The following is a 22994-nucleotide window of genomic DNA, read 5'->3' as shown; positions in this document are numbered from 1 at the left end:
CAGATGTAATTAAAGACGAGAAATGCGTATACGTCAGTCACTTGTGTCAAAATATTATTAAACACCTGTTCACGACCCACAGTTCAAGACTGTAAATCTGGAAGAAAATGCTCAGAGCTCAAGCTGCGCCTCACCACTGAGTACCATTAAGGGTTTAGTGCATCTGGGGCTTTTTGTGTTCATGTGTTCATGGGATGTGGCTTGGTAGTAGAAGTTCGGTGGACTGCCCCCTATTGGTCAGGCCGTGACTGATTCGTTTATGGTTGGTCCTGTCCAGATATGGCACAGATGGATCCTACTACAGGCCAACCTCTGTGACTGAGCATTGTCTGTACCATGAGGCAACACTGTTGCCTGTCATATCCCAGCAGCCTTCCTGACAGAGAATGCCAATTGAGGATGTGGCTTAATGGCTAGAGCGGCCGACTAAGCAGCTGGGGAACCGGGTTCGAGTCTCTGCTTCGGCTCAAACATCCTGTGATTCTGGGCAAATCACGTAATCTCCCCGTGACAAAAAAAAATGAATGCGTCCATCTGAAATGCAACTGGTGCTCGTGTAAAGCAGTTCGGGTTGAGTTTGCGCTATATAAAAAATAAAATCTGAGCCCAAATGCTGCATTCACCACCAAAGATCTGGGCGCATTGCCAGCGGTGGTAAGTGAGGGGTCATTGCCGCCTTCGAATCTTAGATTACGTCATCGAATATCCTCCTTGCATGCTAAAGGCCAGTGAATGCCCCTGCTACGTTTTCATCTGGACCGGTTTACTTCACATTTACTTATGGTTGAACGTAAATAATGCAAAACGTTTCCTTTGAGCTGTGGCCACCGTTCAGCGGGGTAAAAATATCTGCGTTATTAGAGGAAAAAGATCGTGGCGCCGGATCGCTACTTCCCCATTTGAAGGGTCAAGGGGGAACAGAGGGAATGAAATCATTTTGAAGGTTGAAATTCTATTTCCACTCGGCTGGAGACCTCGATATACTACATGTGCAAAACATAAACCTAATTCCTCCGAAAACGTAAGTGCCTGAGCAGAGCCCCATTCCCAGATATCAGCTGCACCCTGGACTAGCTGCACAATAAAATCCAATAGACACTGCACATGTCGATCAAGTGCATACAGGGATCAGCTGCAGCCAAAGATACAATGTACCTTAGCGATCCACTGCAATCTTTACCATGTGATTAATGGACACCTGACACTACAATTTGAACACAAGTGACTACACCATAGGGCCTACTCCACACGTCTTATCTACCCCTAAAGCCACAGCGTTTGAGAAACACCCACCCTGCCCAAATTTACCATACTTCCCGTCCCAGGGAATCTACTACTTTCGCTTTTTATAACCCTCTGCGCAATTGGGATCAGCTCTCCCACACCTAATGGGGTCAATTTCCCAAAGAGGTCCAATCCAATGAATGATATCGCAGTCCTACCCCAAAAGAGCCTCTTCACTCCGGCCTGAATGCAATATTTTTTCGCACTCAAGCCAGTAGGCCTCTTTCGCCACACATCCAAAGATACATTGCAGCCTTTTTAGGTCTTGCCCTGGCGAAACATTAAACTTTAACAAAACAAATATACAATCTTTACATATTTATTTACAAACAACAAAATAGCCACTTGCAAATCATCTTCATGCGCCAATACAGAGTTTGCAAAAAAATTAATGCAACACATTGTCATATACAATGCCAAGAACTCAAACTTTAATGCTGCTTGACCTATTGCATTGCAAATGCTTGTTGTCTCTTGACTCCAATAATAGTTCTGCAAGCTGCTGATTGAGGGGATTCAAATACCGAAAGGTAGCCTGTGCACGTTTTTCACCATGCCAAGTCTTTTGCAGCAAAGGAGGTTTAGGTATTTGACAAAAAATATTTTCTTTACAACTGTGATTTATCTCACTAGTAGTACACTAGGAACCTCATTACTCTTATATTGGACTCTGTCCAAACCCTGTTTAGGAGGCATGGGTCAAGCAGAGGCTACAGGACTTCATTCATGGGCTTTGGTTGATTGTCTTCGCTGTCCTGAAGGAAGACACCAATAAAGCTGTGTAAAGTGAGACAAGTAGAACCCTTTCATCATTTGACTCCTAGTGGTAGCGATGGCGAGCAGTCACAGACTTCTAAAGGAGGTAGCTTGTGGGGTACTCAAGTGCAGCACTCTGCAGTCACCCAGCAGGGCATTAACTGATGGTCCAACCCAGTGCCTTACTTTGATAAAGTATTAACACCAAAAACAGGGTCTGGGCTCACTGGCAATAAGGACAAGCCTCACCAGAACAATGATAAACCAAAAACAGGTACCAATATTGCCACGTTATTTATACACTGTATCTCGGGTGATCACTCGAATGACTGAATAAAGCAGTAATTCTCCATGAACCAGGTTTCAGAATAAATCATTTTTGTTTTATTTTTTGATTTAAGTGCATGTATCTATTTAGTATGCAATTTTTAGTATTTTAGAATCAGGAAACATTTCGTTAGTTCCACAGAATTGGACTGAACACAGATTTGACAAAAATGACACTAAGCAAAAACGATAATTAAACAGACAAATATCAACTCGCGCTCGTCAATCATACCACACAAGACAATCAAGATATATTTACAATTATTTACAAACAGTATAGTATCACAGTGAAAAAGTAAAGCATTGGAAAACAACGGATCGACAATGTCATTATTTTTTGAAATGATCAAGGGTTCCTAATGCTGAAGAGAAGAGGTCTACGCGTTTCGATAACCCCTGGTTTCGGGGAGATTTCCCCGAAACCAGGGGTTATCGAAACGCGTAGACCTCTTCTCTTCAGCATTAGGAACCCTTGATCATTTCAAAAAATAATGACATTGTCGATCCGTTGTTTTCCAATGCTTTACTTTTTCACTGTGATACTATACTGTTTGTAAATAATTGTAAATATATCTTGATTGTCTTGTGTGGTATGATTGACGAGCGCGAGTTGATATTTGTCTGTTTAATTATCGTTTTTGCTTAGTGTCATTTTTGTCAAATCTGTGTTCAGTCCAATTCTGTGGAACTAACGAAATGTTTCCTGATTCTAAAATACTAAAAATTGCATACTAAATAGATACATGCACTTAAATCAAAAAATAAAACAAAAATGATTTATTCTGAAACCTGGTTCATGGAGAATTACTGCTTTATTCAGTCATTCGAGTGATCACCCGAGATCCAGTGTATAAATAACGTGGCAATATTGGTACCTGTTTTTGGTTTATCATTACTTTGATAAAGAACATTTTGTTAATAATGTACACAATTAAAACATATTAGTTCAAAGCAGTGAAAAACAGTCACAATTTTTGTCTAGGTGCTAAGGTCACTGCACCTTGTAATATGCTCCACCTCTGTGCTCTCTCTTGGGTTCCTCCCCATTCACATGAATCTAAGCAGTCATCCTCAACCCAGTGTTAAGTGTTTATCTTGCAAGTCCTTGATACAGATTGCTCTCACGTTCAGTCTCGGTTATCAGTGCCTGAAGCAAATCTTAGATTTACAGTCCCTCCCAGTTAAGCCTCAACAAGTTCGTCACCAGTAGCGGGGTCCTGTAGCAAGCGTCTGTCTTCACTCATGATTCTGAAAGAGATACGCCAGGTGAAGACTTGATCCATGGTCCAGGAAGAACTACAGCAGAACACCTGTGGAAGCCGCCTCCTGTCATCCTCTGCTGCAGCTGTCTGTCTAGTGCAATGATGGCTCTCTTCTGGGTCACTTGTGAGTCGTGGTCAGCAGGCCGCCAAGACCAGAGGTCACCACAGCTTGGAGCAGCCACCTTGGGGATCACAGGTGCAGTGGCACATCACCTTGGGTGCAGTTGTTTGAAAGGCGGGAGCACGGTCCACTTGGGCATAGTCTTTGAAGCATTGACATGCTCTGCTGTGAGCACAATGACTTCTTGACAATGGAATACTTAGCCTTGCCACAACTTCGAGATGGTGATGAACTCCGCCTCAACATGAGTTTCTTGCCTACATCATGTTCTACCTTGGGCACAGTCTACTTTGGGACAGTGGTGACTGCCACTGTCTGTGATTCCTCCAGGAATTGTGCTCATGGAGAGTCTTCAGTCCACATGCAGTGGGGCACGCAGATTGCATTTCTTAGTCTTCTTTTGGCTGGCAGGCCCACCTAGATCTGTGGGTTTAACTATTCTGGTGCTTTGCCATCTCTGCCTCTGCAGTTGAGATTGACCCAGTCTTCTTCCCTCAGCAGCAGGTTGGCTTCAGGGTGCTTCAGGTACGGGTGTGGAATTTAATAAAATATCTACTTGTCCATGGGGCAGGTTCCTTCATAAATCTACTTGTCCTGTAACAAAATCTACTTGTTCCTTTTGTGCCATGAAATGCGGTGACAAATTATGGCCACATTCTCTTTATATAAGAGCTCTGAAATGGCCTCTGTGATTATGCCAGGGCTCCTTCCATAGTAGGGTTTGAATACTAGCAATTCTCTAATGTTGCCATGTTTCCGTCGATCTACATACTGGGGCTGAAGGTAATGGTAAGCAACAGTTCCAGTGTTGGAATGGCCTTTTGAGTCTAAGCAAACCTACTAACTTGCATGTTTTAAGGGTTTTCAACAACTCTTCTCTAATCTTTTCCCATAATGAGAAAGGTTGGAAAGGTACTCCTGTCAATGGCAGACATAAATCTTCTTCCAGGGTTGGGAAAAAGGTGGTCGTAGGGAAAGTGAACTTGCAAACACTCAGATTTTCGCATGAGCAAATCTACACCTGCATATTTGCTCATGCTAAAATGCAGTTCACAAATATTTTCTAGGAGTATTATTTCTAGGCCTACTTCTGTTAAGTCTTGTGAATTCACGAAAGCTGTATATTTGCACTTATTGCAAGGACATGGGTGCCCCTTTGAAACGTTCTTTAATAATTGGGCCCGTAATTATATCTGGCATTAACCAGGAACTTTTGTGTTTATTAAAATTCAGTTTTTCTCTCTATCGGCTAGCTTCAATGTGAGTGACAGCACATTCTGGTCTTTCACACGGAGAATATCGGCAGAGTCAGTGGCAGGGGCTACAGTGGCAGGGGCTACTGTGGCAATATGTGCTTTTTGAGACCAAACCGATTTTTGCTTTTACCAATGTTTGTTATAGGGGTGAGGGCCCTGAAGCTCCCACACCAGTAATCTTTTACAAAAACCATGCCAAAACAAGTCACGCTTTGACAAAACGAAAAGCCTGACCAACAATTTCAGACCTACTGGCTTTGCCAATGCTGGTTTATTCCCCCTCCCCCCAAAAAAATCTTGCTAAAACTGGTTACACTGATTTTCCATTATGAATATTTTTGGAAAATACTAGCACACATCAAGACATTTTGCTAAATGATGCTGCAAAGAAATGGTACCTACAATTTTACGGTACTTTAGTGAAAAGTTTTTGCATTTTGTGAACATTTTATTTTAAAACCAAAGAATCATCAATCTTGCTTTCAAGCTTCTGCAAATATTTGCATCTAATCCGAGATCATTCTGAAAGCATTATACATAGCCTCATATAGCAAAATATTGAAAACTGGTGTATACATTTTTCTGCTGGAACCACTGTCAGTAGTGCAGTCTGAGCTGACAACATCTACTTAGAGCACTCACACTAATAATAAAGGCTTTGCATTAATGAACCATAAATACAGGTTTGAACAGCATTAACACATGGACTCAATTATTATCTTAACTGCAGCCATGCCTTACCCTTATCCATAATGTTATACTGTAAACTGGCAGCCAAAGGGTTTGTGCTGTAGTGGGTTGGGCCTATTGTCCCAAAGACAAAATACACATGAAAACTTGTTGCCCTTGACCCCAAATAATATGTCCCAGGCATCGAGCTAAAGGAATTCCACATCCCTGTTCAGGTCAGTGATTCAGTTTCTTCCAGCAAGGGCAGCTTCCTGATGATGTCCCCTCAATTCTGGGAAGCTGGCTGTCTGGCAGATTCCAGTTCTGGTTACACAGCAGTATCCCGAGTACTCAGCAGGGCACCCCAGGGACTGGAATTGCAAGGTGGTCAATGGCTCCCACTTTTATACACTCAAAGCAAACAGGAGACGTAGATTCTATGGACTTTCAGGACCGGTTTGGGGTTGTTTTTCTTTTCATGTTCTTCCAGGCTGGTCTCCAGACACCGTCTGTGTGTAAAATAATGCTCCTCAATCTCCACTTGCTGGGGCATTATCAAGATCCTGCGGAAGATTAAGCATTATCTGTCCCTTCAAGCCCGGAAGCAAATTGTGGTTGCATTAATAGCCTCTTGGCTTGATTATTGCAATGCCCTATATGCTGGAGTAAATAAATGCTTGCTACAACGACTACAAACTGTGCAGAACGCCGCGGCTAAGTTTGTACTGGACTTGCCTAGGAGGTCATCAGCTACTGTCGCCAGGAAATCCTTGCACTGGCTTCCAATTGAAGCCAGGATCTCTTTTAAGGTTCTCTGTTTGGTTTATGGGGCCTTGAACAGAAAAGAGATAGGAGGAATAAAAGATCTCTTGATTCCTTATGCTCCTCCCAGAAACCTCCGCTCTTCAAAGAAGTTTCTTCTATCAGTCCCCCGAGTTCGAAGAGCCAAGTGGGGAGGCAGAGCCTTTTCCAACCTTGCTCCTAGATGGTGGAATACTGTGCCCTGTGAAATTAGGACTCTGCCATTGATGCAAAATTTTAGAAAGGCCCTGAAGACATGGCTTTTTGCCAAAGCGTACCCTTAGTTTTCTGGTTTTGCCTTTTATGATTCTTTTATAGGCGCCTTGATGTCTCTGGCCAAAGTCGCGCGTTATAAGTTTTATTTCATTTCATTTCATTTCACAGCAGGGTGGTCCCAAGCCTTGAGTACCCAGACTCAGAGTTGTGACCTTTTTTCAACTAGCTCATAAACGGCCATTCTGGCAGTGGCCAGGGAAAGAGACAAAAGGCAGGCTTAAGCTAAAGGATCTTTCTCATGCTTAATGTAAATGTAAATGTAAATGTAAGGTGTTTTGTAGCGCGCTCAATTACTACCGGAGTATCCTGGCGCGAATGACCGCTGGGGAACCCGTCCTGGCTTTCCCTGTGAGATGGTCCCGTGCTGGGTATCTCCAAGGTGAAGCCAGGCATCCCCGGCGTCTGTGGGGGGCCGTTGTAGAGATGAGGCAAGCTTAATGCCCAGAGTTACCGAGTGTGATCACTGCCCAAAGTAGGCACTGAGGCGAGAATTATCAGTCCGCTGACCCTGGTCCTCGACCCTGCCGCGTCGGGAATCGAACCCTGGTCCCGGGCCGTTCTCAGCCTCCGGGTCTGCCGCCTCTAACCAGTGAGCCACACCTCTCTACAATAGACTGCTTAATAGACTGCAGTACCACTCTTCTCTTCCACCCCCAACCTGGCCTCATCTAAAGGACCCTTCTCACCATTAACAACTAAGATAGCGGTCCTTCTGCTCTCCTCAATCTACAAAATGGCAGTACGCCAGCTCAACAGCCAATCGGCAGCCCTTCTCATCAAAATGACCTAACCAGATTTCTAAAGGAGTCTTGTCTCCACTTCTGTCTCTAGGTCTCTTTTCAGAAAATCAGTAATATGCTACTGCTTTCTGAGAAAGCAACCTCTTCTCTAGCTTATTTGCACAAACAAGGAAGGAGCTTTCAAATGGAATCTGTAGTCCTCTGTATTAGTCTGGTTATTTCAGACACACAATGCTTGTACTACAAAGGCCACAAAAGCATGCATGCATAACATGCACTGGGGATGTTTTTACTAGGCTATGGGTAAGATTATAGAAGCAGAATTTTATGAGTGAACCAGTGGGTCTAAACTCACATGCAGTACTTTGCTCTGCAACTCTACCCGACTTCAGGTCTGTTCTGCCTGCCTTTTTCTCCAGATGCACTTCTTTTGTCTCTTCACTTTCACAGCCCAGCAGTTTATTTTCCATCTTCTACAACCTGGACTTCACAGCGGCTGGAGATTTATCCACTTTGGAAATTAAAAAAAAAGAAATTAGACAATCATTTTTATTGAAGTAAAGAACAATACAGTAAGTCTTCCGTTACAGAAATGAGTCGATGAGGTTATTAGGGAACAATTACACAAATCCAAATAAAATCACATGTTGCTTGCATAATCGACATATGGACACATACACAATGCATGGGAACAGAGGCTGGAATCATTAGGGATATCACTACAGGTGCACTTAAATGTTGTTTCAAAATCATCAAAAAGGCCTGACCCTCGATCACACTTTAACCAAAAGCTGTTCTGAGTACATGTTAACCCATATTATCTCAAGGTGGTTCATAGTGAAAGGAAGATATATCCAGTGATCTCCATAGTTTCTTATTGGAAGGTCTCCATGTAGATGCTTGCAGTGCCGGGTTATTAGCACCTCTCAGAAATGAAAGCCATTCCTGCCAGATTTTGAAGTTAACCTCTGCTGCATTCTTCCATTTGCATAGAATGACTTTACATGCAAGCGTTGGCATTAAGTCTAGAAGCTGACAATCCTGTTCAGTTGGTAACTGTGGCTCAAGCGCTCCCAGAATGACAAACAAATTCCTTTGCAGGTCTTATTTTCAAAACATGGTTAATGCAATCAAATATTTTTCCCCAATATATTTTTAGAGAAGGGCAATTGAATAGCATATGTGCGAGGTCACCAGAGCCTGACTTGACAGTTCCAACATGTAGGTGTATCCCTTAGGTTACATTTAAAAAGCTTTTCCGGGGTCCAGAATGCCCTGTTTATAAGCATATATTTTGTCTGAAATAGGATAGGTGACACTTTGTGGGCTAGAGCAGTATTATGTATCGCTTCTCAGTCAAACCCTATTCCGGTAAAATTGGGTTCAGCTTCCCATTTCAATTCTACCTGTCTGTGGGCTTTCTTAGGTAAGGGCAGTAACAGCTTATATACCTTAGAGACGAAGTGCCCCGCAAACATAAGTTGTGGGAGATGAGCTATTAACCACGGTGTGTGAGGGGAGAAATTACGAGCTGACAATGTCGCCTTGATTTTTAGAAATTCGTAGAAATCCATTGGGGTGAGGTCATATTTCCTTTGTAAAATCGAGAATGGGAGCGGCGCTTTACTGTCATAGAGGTCCATTGCCATGTTAATGCCTTTCTTGGACCATGTGTCCCAATAGAGACTTTTACCATTGTGCTTAAGATAGGGGTTTCTCCATAAGGACATGAAGAAAGATTTTTTAAATGTCATGTTTGTTTTGTGTGTCTGATCGAGCCTCAGCAAGGCTCGCCTGGTATTTAACATTATATATTTAGAATGAGGTAGGTGTGACAGGTCCATGGTGAGCAAGGATTCAAGAGGGACATGACCAATAAGTGATTCCTCAATGTTAATCCACACTGGAGTGTAGGACGGAGATTTTATCAACCACTGAGCTCCCTGTTTACATAGGAAAGCTGTCTGATAGTTCCTGAACGAAGGAAGACCCAGGCCGCCTTTATCTTTTGCTAGTTGCAGCTTTTTCAATGATATCCTGGCTTTCTTACCCCGCCACAGGAAACCACCAAACATCTTATCTACCTTAGTAACAAATTCGTCCGAGAACGTCATGGGAAGCATGCTAGCCAGATAGTTTACTAGCGGAGTGGACATCATTTTGAGCGTCTACGCTCTGCCCCACCAGGAGAGGAATTTGGGAGACCACCCTTCCAACAGTGTGGAGATCTTTTTTAGGGTTAGTTCCTCATTTATTTTCAGGGTGGAGATCAGGTCTTTATTGAAGTCCAACCCCAGATACTTAAAACACTTTGGTTGCCATGTTAGACCGGAGTCTCCAATGATGCCCTTATCACCTATATTGTTCAGAAGTTTGACTTCCGTTTTATCTTTGTTTAGTTTGTAGCCTGAAACCCGGGAAAACTCCTCAATATCTGCCATGAGTGCGGGTATGGCCTCTTCTGCTCTTTCCGACATAAGAAGCACATCGTCCGGATAAGCTGTCAGTTTTACGGTGCAGTCCCCAAATGGAATGCCTACGATGTTCGAGTCGTGCCGTATGTGATATAGGAATGGTTCGATTGCCAATAAGAACAGTGAGGGAGACAAAGGGCATTCCTGTCTGTACCCTGCTTTAAACAGAAGGCGGAGGAGAAGGAGCCACCAGCCCTAACTCTTGCTGAGGGACAGCAGTATAAAGACATTACCAATGTCGTGAATGTGTCGCCCAAGTTGAATGGTGCGCCGCCTCCCAGCAGGCACTAATGAGACATGAATGAGTGTGAAAAGCACAGCACAGTGTCCCATTCACACACAATTACTGCAGCTCTACGGTGGCTGCCTCCCAGCATGCTTACACTGCACCACTCACCCTCCCCAGCCCTCTGATAATATAACCTAGCTGCCCATTGACAAGAACTTGAGCACCAGAGAGGCCGAACAGCAGAAGCACACAGGGAGGCGTTCTCACCGTTGGCAGCTTCACACTGAAGTGTGCTTTTATCACAAGTGGTGGCAGCCTATAAAAGAAGCAACAGTATTCGCACTGAGGTGACAGGCTTTAAGGCCAATGTTTCATTCATGGTGTTACCCATAAAGTCAGCCACAAAATAGTCCCAAAAAAACAACCGCTACATACCAAATACATATATTTAGCAATATTTCAGAAAAAAAATTTAAGTCAGAAAGTGCTCGTTGTCAGAGAGGTTAACATAAGGGGCTCGAAGTAAACGTGGCCCCAGAATCATGTATAGGAAAATGTAAAATACGGCTCGTCCAAAGTTTATTCATAGGTCACCTTCGGGATGTGAAACAAGGTTAAGGAAGCAGCAGAGCTTACATTCTTTCACTGATGTAATGTAGGAAAGTAGTCTAATTAGGATGGAAGGTTAAAGGATTTCCCCAAACAGACTATTGCAGTTTAGGTCGGGGCAGACAATTGCTGAGTGTCTAATTGTGCAAAGGAACAAAAAAATGGACCAACTGGGAGGGGAATTAATCTAAAGGGAATTGCCGAAAAAGCAGTCCAGTATAGTCAGAATCAGTAGGACCTGACGAGACAGAAGCCAGGCTTTAAATTAATTGTAGTTCTGAAAGAATGAGTCTCGCATTGATAGCTAAATTAATTCAGTACCATGACACACCAGTCACATGATTTGGACACTTTTCTCCCTGAGGTCTAGTGGTGTTACCATATTGTCTTATATAGAATAAGTGCACCTATGGCAGGGAAAGTAAAATGTCATGTGTGGACGACAGTGTGTATTTACACATTTGAATTTTTATCAAGGATGCAAGTTATATGCACTACAAAATATATATATATATTTATCTCTTCCCTGTGTGACTTTACAACTTGTACATTTGCAATTTTGTTTCCTGTTTGTATCTTTTATGTAACACATGTAATCCTAAGTCTTTATGTATCCCAACTGGTTCTTTTGTAAAGCGCTCTGACACCTTCGGGTAATGTTCGCGCTAAAGAAAATCGCATTAAATAAATACATAAATGGCAGGAGCACGCAGGGAGAGAGAGTCTCACTGGCACAGTTTGGGAACCACCGGGGTAAGCACTACTGATTTTCCTCATGTATAGCGTTTGGTGAGCGCTGCTCACTGTTGAAAGAAAACATGTGGAGAGTTAAACTTCCAAACGTCGGCTGAACTCGCAGGGAGTGCAGCATTGTTCCCCTGTGAGGAGTGGCCAGAGAGAAAAACATCAGTGACTATCGGCAGTTATCAGTGGTGACCGGCAAGCACGGATGGGCCCGCATTCACTATTGAAGTGCTTTACCATGAGGAGCTCCAACTAGTGCCCACAGGACCCGCCTCGCAGATTTTCCTGTGCGAGCCACATTCACTGTGGTAGGAGTGCAGATGTCCCTGTCACCTTTGTGTTGTGCATAGCACCATATATTTGGAGTGCAGGTTGCTGCTACTTGTACGTTTATGGCATGGTTTCGTGATTTCTGAGATACAGGGGACTTATAGTAATATAGATATGGTTATGCTTTGGGTAATTCCTCTGTGTTATGCATTACCCAACTGCATCATATTTATGCCCTGATGTGTGATATATGTTGTTTTCCTCACATTTCCAGTAGCCATTGGAGAGATGGTCTCGCATATGAAAGGAGCATACAGGAAGGGGATATCTCAAATGTAGAAGTAGTGCACAGGGGGGCGGGGGGGTTGTCACAGCTGGTAGTGACACAGAGAGGAAGGGTACCTCTGACTACAAGGATAAGGGTGCATTTGAGCACCTTCAGGGACTCAGACTAGGATGTGCATCAAAGCACCTTCTGGGACAGAGTAGCCGTGCATTCAAGCCATTTCAAATTAAAGACAGTGAGTACCTTTGACCATTTTCTTATGGGCCATGGTGGTGCATCTAAGCATCTTTAGGGATAAAACGGAGCATCTAGGCGGCTTTACAAGAGTGATGGGCCCCTAAGTATGTTCAAGGACATTGAGCTGAATCAAAACATGTTAGGCACGAGGGTATGTCCACACTTCAGAGCTCTGTTGTGCTCCAGCTAGGTCTTTGCTCCAAAAATACCAACACATACGTACAAACGGAGAGATGCCCCAAAACAGATGGAGGGAAAAGGAGGTGAAGAGAAGCACTAGAGTCAAGAAGATCACGGCACAGGCCCAGTGAGATTAACACAGACACCTGAAGACGCAGGAATGTTTCTATGCACTTACAGTCACTTAACACTTAAAGTTTATTATAAACGACTGCTTTCATTTTTATTGTTACAAATATAATTAAAATATGTTCATCGACTTCTTCCCAAGTACTTTCATGGAAAAAATGAAAGTACTTCTGAGTCCGGGCTCACATCCCTCACCCGAAAAAAAGTGACATAATGGGGAGCCGCGGCCAATAGCCAATAAGTCAAGGGAGCCGCAGGTCAAAAAAGTTTGGGAACCACTGCTCTAGGGTTACAATTTCACTCTCCAGAGTTTCTAATTTTGCGTTGTAGTCTTTGTTCATTGCTGATCTAATTTTGATACATACACCCCTTATGGTGCTTTTCAGGGCCTCCCACCTTATGAGGTCCGAAGTGTCCCCTTCTTTGTTAACCTGCAGGTAGGAAGTGATAGCAGATTGTATAGTGGTCCGGTGTTGCTCCTTGCTTAGGATTTCATCATTCAGACGCCACGACGTTTGGCGAGAGGAGGGTTTAACATTAGTAATGGACAGGGAGATGCAAGAGTGGTCGGACATGACTCGTGGTTCTATGGATGTGGATTCTATTCTAGGAACCCCGTTCTGTGATATAAGAATGTAATCGATACGGGAGTACGAGTCATGAGGTGAGGAATAAAAAGTAAAGTCCCTACCCGTGGGGTTTTGTAGCCTCCACGCATCCACTAGGTGAAAGCGTTGGCACAGGTTGAGGAACGATTTATGTGGTTTGAAGGGACAGCGGGAGTGTCTATCTAATGTTGCATCCATAGGAAGGTTGAAGTCCCCAGCCAATATATGAACAGCAGAGTCAGGAATTTTTTCGATTTGTTTATTCAGGTCTTCCCAAAATTTGAGATTGCTAGTGTTAGGGGCATAAATGTTTGTGACGTAGAATTCCGTATTGTCCCTACTTGATTTGGCCGTGACCCACCTCCCATCGCCACCAGTGCTGGATGATAGAACCTCAACCTTAGATTTCTTCGCTATTAGCATCAAAACGCCATTCTTTTTACCCAAGGCATCCGCACCAACCACTTCAGTATAGAACTTGTTCCTCAGGTGGTAAAACTGTTTGGCCTCAAGTTTAGTCTCCTGTAACAAGACGATGTCACCTCTCATTCTCCGTACATAAGCTAAAATCTTTTGCCTCTTGATAGGTTGGTTCAAACCTTTAACATTTAGAGATAGTATCTTTAGTTTAGCTACCCCCAATGGAGTATTAATTGTATTATGTGTCATTAGAAGCCATCACAATCATAGCATCAACTATGCAACCCATAAAAATCCAGCAGTAGCATGTATGAATGACATCATCTTGTGCCCTATAAAGCCAACCCATATGGCAACAGAGCCCATAGCTCTTCCGAATATCATGGAACTGTACAGTGAGGACCATGCAAGCAAGAAAAAACAAAAGCATATTACACAAACCACACAACCCACCCCACAATCCCCTCATCCCCCCACCCTCCCCACCCCAACTGTGAATAGTAGGCATGGTGACTAGAGAGAAATTGCAACGTTTCCTCCCCGTGCTTATACACCAATATGTTAACTTGGAACAAAGAAACTATTACAGCAATCCTATAGACTATTGCTGATTAACACAGTATATGCGTACGATTTTCTGGAAACCATACACTTGTGCACCGAGGCAAGGAACCCTTGACCAAAAGAGGTGTGAAATTTTTAGTTCTGTCCTGATGCAACATTCTGGTATAGGCCCAACAACATAAACAGCTAACGGTATCACCCTGTAAAAAGCCATTGGTGAAGGTAGCAACTTATAACCAAACTTCATAGTTTCAAGATGATAGTTGTAGTAAAGCATATGGTCCTTAGCGTATGACAACAACAGATGGTAGGATATGTGGGACCACCTGAGAGTACATAATAACAATGAGCGCACCAGAAGGCTAGTGGGCAGTAATAGATGCATCTCCATGTCCTAAGAGCACTATGGTAATTGTATTTAACAGTAAGTGCGGCATAATAGTGATAAAACTAAGCAGAGTCAGACAGAGTCATACAGACATCATCGATAAGAAAGAGTAACACTTATGCAATACTCATTTGTAGCCTGAGGCCGAAGCCGAGTCTGACAAGCCATCGGGGTTGTTAGTATCCATGTCTAAGTCCTCAGGGCCATCTAACATGCGCTTGAGGTTCATGGGGTCTGAGAAGATGTGTGGAGAACCCTGGATGATCACACAATATTTTGCTGGACCCATAAATCCATACTGGAAGCCCCTTGTCTTCAGTTGTGGGCGGAGTGCCAAAAATGCCTTCCTAACATCCACCGTCTCTTTGCTGTAGTCCTGCGAGATGTATATTTTAGCATTCTTCCAGAGGATATGGTTGTTTTTCCGGACGAAATCGAGAATCTGTTCCTCATGTTGGTAGCGTAGTGGCTTGCAGACAATGGGTCTAGGGCCTTTTTGATTCTTGTTGATCCTGCCTGGCACTCTGTGCGCCCTATCAAATTCCAGTGGATGATGGAAGGTCATGTTGGTAGCTTGAGTGAACCAGGATTCTAGGAAAGACACACAGGAACCCTGCTGGTCTTCAGAGCCTTCCGGAATTCCAAAAATGCGTAGGTTCCCCCTTCGGTTCCTATCCTCCAACTCAGCAAGTTTCCGCGTCGTCTGATCCGCAGCTACGGAGAGGCGCTTAAGCGCGCCACAGGTCTTGACTTCCATGTCCTCAAGCCTGCTGATCCTAGATTCTGCCTCAGCCAGTCTCGTATTGGTGTCCCGTATATCTTGCCTGATTGCCACTACCTCTTCTTTAGTTGATTTAGCCAAATCTCTTACTTCATCCAGTCTGCTTAATATCATCTCGATTGGGTCAGGGCCGTCCTTCCTCCCTTTGCTAGGTGAGTTCGGATTTGATTGATCAGATTTAAGTCTTTTCAAACTTTTCGCTAGTTCTTTGTTGTCTGCCATTACTGCTTCTGTATTGCACTTTGAAGAGATAAGATCGATAGGCCGCCAACACCAGCACAAAGGTAGACTCACGAAAGCAGGCTGTCTTCACACAGGATAGATGGGTTGTGCAGGGTGTCTTCGTAAACGGGCTTGTATATTTCTCACAGAGTGCAGACAACGCTGTTTAATTTGAGTGACCTCTTACGTAACCCTGGTTGCCTCCTTCAGGTTTTACTTTGTGCCTTCTTGTCCCTCATATCCTTATATCGTTGCACATGAGCAAGTAAACACACATAGGACTTTGTTAGAGCACTCAATATCTTACTTGTGCTTCATGGGCTGTTGGGATTTCCGTATGTGAGTGCAGGCTTCTGATTGAGGCAGTGAGCATGTGCCTCCATTTTAGAACCTACACGTGTGTAGAAATCACTATACTCGCAGGCTCACGTTATGACTTTCAGGCCAGCTGAAAGTACGATCAACAATTTTCATGGGGGGAGGAGCCAAGATGGCCGACAGGACGGACGTGTAGGCTCCCGGCTCCGCGAGCCTTTCACTCCCGCACCGGCATCCTGCTATTAATCCTGAATAAATGTTGCGGTGACACGATGGATTAAACGCGCTGCTTGCAACCGCGTTCTTCCGAGGTCTCTGCTGGCTGTTTGGACGGAGAACTCGCTGCGCAAGCCGGCCGCCGTTGCTACCCCTGGACCCTGCTCCGATCACCGCCGCTGAACGCTGCGGTGCCGGTGTCGGTAGGACGACTTGTGGAGGCGTCGATGCTCGAGGTAGCGCTGCTGCCTACAGAGGGAGATGGTGTGGCCCCTTTCCGACCCGGTGAGACTCCCTGCTTGGAGGCAGTGTGTACTGGCGGGACAGGGTCCCTTCCCCCTTCGCCTCTCTTTGTTGTGCTGCTGATGGGCTGAGTCGACTCCATCTTGCGGTGCCTTCTCTGCCTGAGAGCAGCCTAATGGTCCGGCGGCGAAAGGGCGCTCATTGTGCGCCGCTCTGATCTGTGAGCCGTGCTTTTACCTGCGCCCATACCTGATGCATCTTGGTACCGACGTCGCCCCTCTCCCTCCACTGCGATCTTATTGAGGTGGTGAAGATGGCGCCGGTCTCCAAAGACGGGGAGGAGAGTGCTTCTCTGTCCCCTGTACACCCTGTCCCGCCTGCCCTGTCGACTCAAGGCTCGTGTTGTACGGGACTGCAGCGGGTCCTGACTTGTGGTGATATTCTGGGGGCTATCGCGGACTTAAGGACTACATGGCAGCAGAACGCTCGAAAGCTGGGTCGCAAGATTGACGAGGCGACATTTGCACTGGGGCACCTGAGGCGATCTGGCTCCCTGCTGCCTACAATTACTCCTGAAATGGATACTGTGTTTCAACAAGCGTATACAGTGAAGCGGGCGATCCCTGGATACAATGACTTGGATCTGCCCATCGATGGAGTCGCGGTTACATTGTCTCCCCCCACTCCGAGATCTGAGACTCTGCCTCTGCAGTCGCTGCCTTTACATCGCTTGCTGACTTCCCGGTTGTTGGTCCTCCCTGCTGCTTTTGCCTCCGGAGCCTCTTCTCTTCATCGACTAAGTGTGCTTCCTCCTGAAAGCGTTGAGACGCTCGTCCTTTTTGACACTAGACTTACTGGTGAATGGGGGCATCCATTCTATCCTCTTATGCTTCTTCTTCATCGGGGACGGCCATCTTGTCCCTTTGTTCTGCTTTCGGCTTGCTTTCAGCGGTGGCCATGTTTGGAAGGTTTTCAACGCTCAGGCCAGGATTGACGGTATTCTTTGCGCTGATTTTGTTTGCTTGGCTGGCGGAGACCCGGACTGGACTACTATTTTGGAATCTTTTAATGCGCTCTGAGTAATGTTTTTCCCCACATACGGTTGTAAATGATGGGCACCGTTGCTGATTCATGTTTATGGGGTGGGGGTTTCTGAGGACAGGCAGTCCGGGGGTAAGTGCTGATGGAGATGTCTCCACTATGTTTTACTTGTTCTGTTGGTTAAGACCTGGACTGTATCACTCTTTGGATGCATTGAGAGGCTATAGTAGTGCTATCATTCCTCACCTCAGGCTGCAACTGACATGTTCTTTTGTGGGTTATAGCTGATGGGGCGGAGATTTGGCGCGGGCTGGGAGTCCGGGTTTAAGTGGTATTGGCCCTCCTCCGGGCTTATGTTTCTTATGGGAGTTTAGATTAGGATTTTCTTCTCTTACTCTCTATATTTCAGGTATTATTGCACTTCTTTTTTCTTTACGTCTCTTTCTCCTTGTGCTAAATTTCGGGTTTATTGGGCGACAGACACACTGCTGGGGGGGGGGGGGGATGGGGGGGTGGTAGGTAGGCCGTAGCCTCTGCATGCGTGTAGGTTGGGGGGTTGGGGGAGGGGTTTTTGGTTTTCTAGTTTCGGTTTCTATGGTGCCTTGTTTTTTCTTCTTTCTTTATTTTTCTCTTTACTCCATCTTGGGTCTGTGTTGGGACTGAGAGCGGGCGGGTGGAGGTGAACGTTTGTTAGGCTGTGAGTCCTATTACCCCTGTTGTTCACATTTTGAGCCCCCAGACCGCCTGCAGGAACTTGACTCTTGGGTTGTTGAACTGTATGGTGGAAATACCGCAATTGTTACGCTTACACTTGCACGGACCCTGCTTCTCTAACCTTAGTTTTGATTTTACATTAAAAACAGGAAAGTCGGACTTAAATTGTTGCAACAAAAAACCTTTAAAAATTAACCTTCAATGCTCCTGAGACACGATACCACGTTGCTTTACAGTGTAACTCTCAATGTTTGCCTATGATCCTCATGTGCTATTGTGTCGCCGTAATGCATGCGCTAGTGCTTCAACAGTTTCGTCGGCAGGCCTGATGGTTGTAGGCCCGTATTTGTACTTTTACCACTGCACAATAAAGGTTTTCAAAAATTAAAAAAACAAAAAACAATTTTCATGGGTACAGACACCTACAACATTTGTGCATCTAGGACGGCCCCTCGCCTGTTCAGCCTCAAGCAACCATCACAACCCTATGCCGAAACATCAACTTTCGCTTAAAGATTCAGCGACAGTCCCTCGAGTTACCGACATACTGCGTGATGGCACAATGCTCATGATTTCAAAGCCGATCCTCGGGGTGAACAATAAATGGTTCATGTGGTCGCGGCCGTGTACCGCCAAATATTAGTGCTTTCTCCTTGTTGTAGATTGTCAGCGCCGTGTTGCCCACATGGCGATAGATCGCCAGACTATTTTACTCCGTGTTCACAAGTGAAGGCGCTGCGGTTATCGGCAAAGACAGGGTAGCAGCTTTTCTGTCACCAACGAAGACACAGCCGCCTCAGTGGGAGGTGTATTGCGCCATTATGTGCCAGTGTTAATGCGCGGGAGCCCTGTTCCAATATACCATTCCTATAATGCTGCTGCATGTGTCGAAATCGCACAAGTGATCCTGTTCGATTATTCAAGCCATTAGCGCATTACTATTTCCAGGTATCCCTACTGATACGGCTCGTAGGGTCAGTTTGGCGCTATGGTATCGCACTATGGGCATTGGCTAGTAGTGAGTCTCTCTCATAGAACAGGCTCAGGCCGCCATGTTGTGTGTGGCACTGACGCACGCTGGCTCCTCTTTTAATGATTTTACAGCCTCTTGTTAACGGCAATGGTACTCGCGTTCGGCTTCGGTAGCCCATATTTCCCCACCGCTTCTTCCGGTGTTCAGACCTTGTTCACCTTGGTCTTGATCAGGGCCCCTGCATCACCGTCCGTCGATATAGGCAGCCGCGTGGTCTCTCTTCGCCGCCTCACCCGCCATAGACGCTGGTGCGATCTGACGAAAATCAGCCGTAACTTCAGTCCGCGGCTGCCCTCAGTTATGTGCAGACCCTCTAAATGAGCCCCTCACATTCCGGATTCAGATTCTCATGTTTGCTTCGGTGCTGACTCGGTGAGAAGTGTCCCAAAATCGTGTTGAGACCTACAGCACGGCGGGAGGAAATCACGGAGCCGCCATCTCTCTCGGCGTCCAAACCACGCCCAAACACTTTGTCTAATTTCTTAATGAGCGCGTCAAATGATGCATGCCTTCATATCCCTATGATCCGTTACCATGTCACTAACCGTCCGGTTTTCTTCTCTTTTGTCCTTAGTGGTCTCCTTCCTGTGAGTATTCAGCAAAAGTTTTCTTATTTGTAATTTGTTGCTGATTGCGTGCCATTTCTCACTTGTTGCAGAACAGCAAAATGCTGCTCCTCCTAGGCTTAGTCTCTGTCTGACTCTACCACCTTATCCTTCCTTTCAGCGCAGAGGCTTCTCTTGCTCCAGAATTGCTATAGGCCCAATAAAACCGATGCCTCATCGCTGAATGCCTGCTGCACTCCAAAGAAGTGCTCAGGGCGGTACCCTTCCAAAGAGCAGGCAGCATTCCACTCTCCACCTGTGCCACGGCTTTGGGTCCATCTTCTGCCCTAATCGGCCATCTTGTTTAAGTCCCAGCACCTGTTGGACTGTTCCTACCTAACAGTTGTCTGTCAGTTGTGCTTCAGCTAGGATCCAAACCTATGGCCTATAGTGTTCAGGAGTAGGTGTCAAAATGTAAGGCTGACTTTACAGGCACTGCTGAGAGCCAGCAATAATGCAGCTATGCCAAAATGATTTTATGAACAGAAGGATGTACTTTGAAAACACACAGAGGAAATATTGTTACTAGTCACATGTGTCTTCTACTTGGTCTACTCTTTCCTTTAAACTCGCTTACAGGTTGCAGTGATTAAAAATAGATGTGAAGCAAGTACGGTATGTTATAACAAAATATTTCCCACGATTTTTGAAAAGATAATCCACCTCAGTGTGTGTGTAACTGCGGTGGTTGGAAAAAGGAAAGCTTGTCTCCCCCCAGGTTTTGGTAGGAGTGAGTGTTGCACAGCCCGATGGAACCAGCAGTGGTTTTGGTTTGTGACTTTTATTGGTTGTATCTGAACTCTTCAACATAGGTGTCTGTGCCATGAATCTTTACTGGGTCTGTATAGTGCCCTAGGTTATCTTGGCAAGTTTAGTGAGCCACTGATTGGCTTTTGGGATTTTCTTTTTGTAATTTGTCTCTGTAGTAAACAACCACTTCAGTATGCAGTCTTCCACATTTGCTGCTCCCACTCACCACCTGTGATTATGACTAAGTAAATTGTACACTCTCTCGTGTTACTATAGTGTCTGACAGGCTGCATGCTTCTTTCTGCCCTCTGTACCCATGTGACACCTTACTGTGTGCTCTGTACAATAAGGTGTACTACTTGCCGCTATTAGCTCTGCATCGTAGATGTCTCCCTTGTCTCCTCTCTTTGCCAGTATGATCTGTCTAGGTGTTGGGAGCTCTTTTTCAGCCATTGATCCCATACGACTGTAAGTTTGACAAGATAGGAAGCTTCCTGTTTGCAGCTGATGTCCTTGAGGCCTGCTTGCTTTGCACATTTTCTTTGCACAGTCCTCCTGTCTACAGCAACTGCTTACCACAGCCTAATTTAAAAGGCGTTTACTGGAAGTTCTCCCTTCACTGGAAAAGGCTTGGTGCATTAAAGGCACGCCTAGAAAGCCCCAAGTGTACCGCTGTATACCAGAGCGAACACTCCTTTCATTGACTCCGAAGCCCTACCTCTTATCCAAGTGATGCCTCTTACATTCTCAGTTACCACACCTCTTTCATGTAACATGTTCAACTATACTCCACACTGCTAAATAGGAATGGCATGCCCCCTTGCATAAGCTTAGTTCAGTAATAATCATTTTCTGCAGCTCGAAGTCTAACCGCAGAGTTTGAACTCTGGCAGAATGCTTACTAGGCTGCAGAAGGCAATATTTGTAGGAGAAAGTATTGCTTGTGCATGCTACTGCTGCAGTTGACCCGGGGGTCGGCCTCAGACACATTAAGCCAGAGGTGACCTCAAAAATGGACAGTGAGTCAGAGGTGGCCTTCAGATCTGATGTCATGAACCATGGGTGACCTCCAGAACTGGACGCACCGAGACTGTGATTGCTTTCTGAATTAAACATAATGAGCCATAGCAAGAGCTTCTTGGTTGGATCCAGTGCTGCAGATGTAGCTAGACCTAACTGACACATTGTGTCTGTTATGGACACCATGCTTCTGAATTGGACCCCAGAACTGGGCACAGTACTCCATGGTGCCAGTCCCCAGAACAGATATTCCACCCATTCAACTTAGAATTGGACATAATGTGCCATAGGTGACCCACAGAAGCAGATACAACGTGCAGATTCATCCTTCCAAAATTGAGCACAATTTGTCTTGGATGACATTTAGAACTGGGCAGAGTACCTCTGAAGCTAACCGACCCCAATACCCCAATATAGTACTCCTGACCTGGATAGAACCCAAGAAGTGCTTTCCAGAACTGGACCATTGAAACCAATGGGGTGAACCCAATCAATCAATAGGACCTGGGTAAATGTATATATATAAAGAAAGTGGTCCTAGACACAATTTTATGAAAGACAATACAAATGATATGAGTATTACTTATTCTTAGTTAACAAAAAGTCAGACTTAATCTGCACAAACTAACAACCGGAGATGTATTCTTAGCTAATTCAGCTGGAAAAGCAATGGACCCAACACAACAGTATCAAGACAAATTATACTGTAGTTTATTTACATATTCATAAAAATTGTTTCAACAAGAGGAAAAAAGGAAAGTTGGTGCTCAAGTGATGAGAAGAGAAAGGTTGTAAGCAAAGGCTTATAATAATTCAGTGCAACAAAGGAAATATTTTTACATTTGCACATATAAAGCCTACCCATACACAGTATATATACACTATTATACAGGGGGACAGGGAAGGGCTGGTGTAGGCTTTGAAAAATAAAATAAAATGAAATGGGGGATCCCCCATTTTATTTTTCAAAGCCTTCACCAGCCCTTCCCTGTCCCCCTGTATAATAGTGTACAACCTTTCTCTTCTCATCACTTGAGCACCAACTTTCCTTTTTTCCTCTTGTTGAAACAATTTTTATGAATATGTAAATAAACTACAGTATAATTTGTCTTGATACTGTTGTGTTGGGTCCATTGCTTTTCCAGCTGAATTAGCTAAGAATACATCTCCGGTTGTTCGTTTGTGCAGATTAAGTCTGACTTTTTGTTAACTAAGAATAAGTAATACTCACATCATTTGTATTGTCTTTCATAAAATTGTGTCTAGGACCACTTTCTTTATATATATTCCAGAACTGGACAGCATACATAAGAGGTTTTCCCTCCAGAACTGGTAAAAACTCACCAGTGTGCCCTCTAAAAGATGCTTCAGTAATCTAGCTTGGGCCTCGATAACTTCATAGAATATTCTAAATGAAGCCT

At 44.7% G+C, this 22994-nt stretch overlaps 1 protein-coding gene across 1 annotated transcript in view; it reads left to right on the top strand.

The window, feature by feature from the left end:
• Positions 1 to 22994, top strand: part of DRAP1 (DR1 associated protein 1) — a 206665-nt gene that overhangs the window by 30472 nt on the left and 153199 nt on the right. The window lies entirely within an intron of this gene.

The sequence above is a fragment of the Lissotriton vulgaris genome, chromosome 9 (assembly GCF_964263255.1).
Source record: "Lissotriton vulgaris chromosome 9, aLisVul1.2, whole genome shotgun sequence".
NCBI lineage: Eukaryota > Metazoa > Chordata > Amphibia > Caudata > Salamandridae > Lissotriton > Lissotriton vulgaris.
The sequence above is the reverse complement of the archived record's forward strand: the minus strand, read 5'-3'. Positions and strand labels throughout refer to the sequence as shown.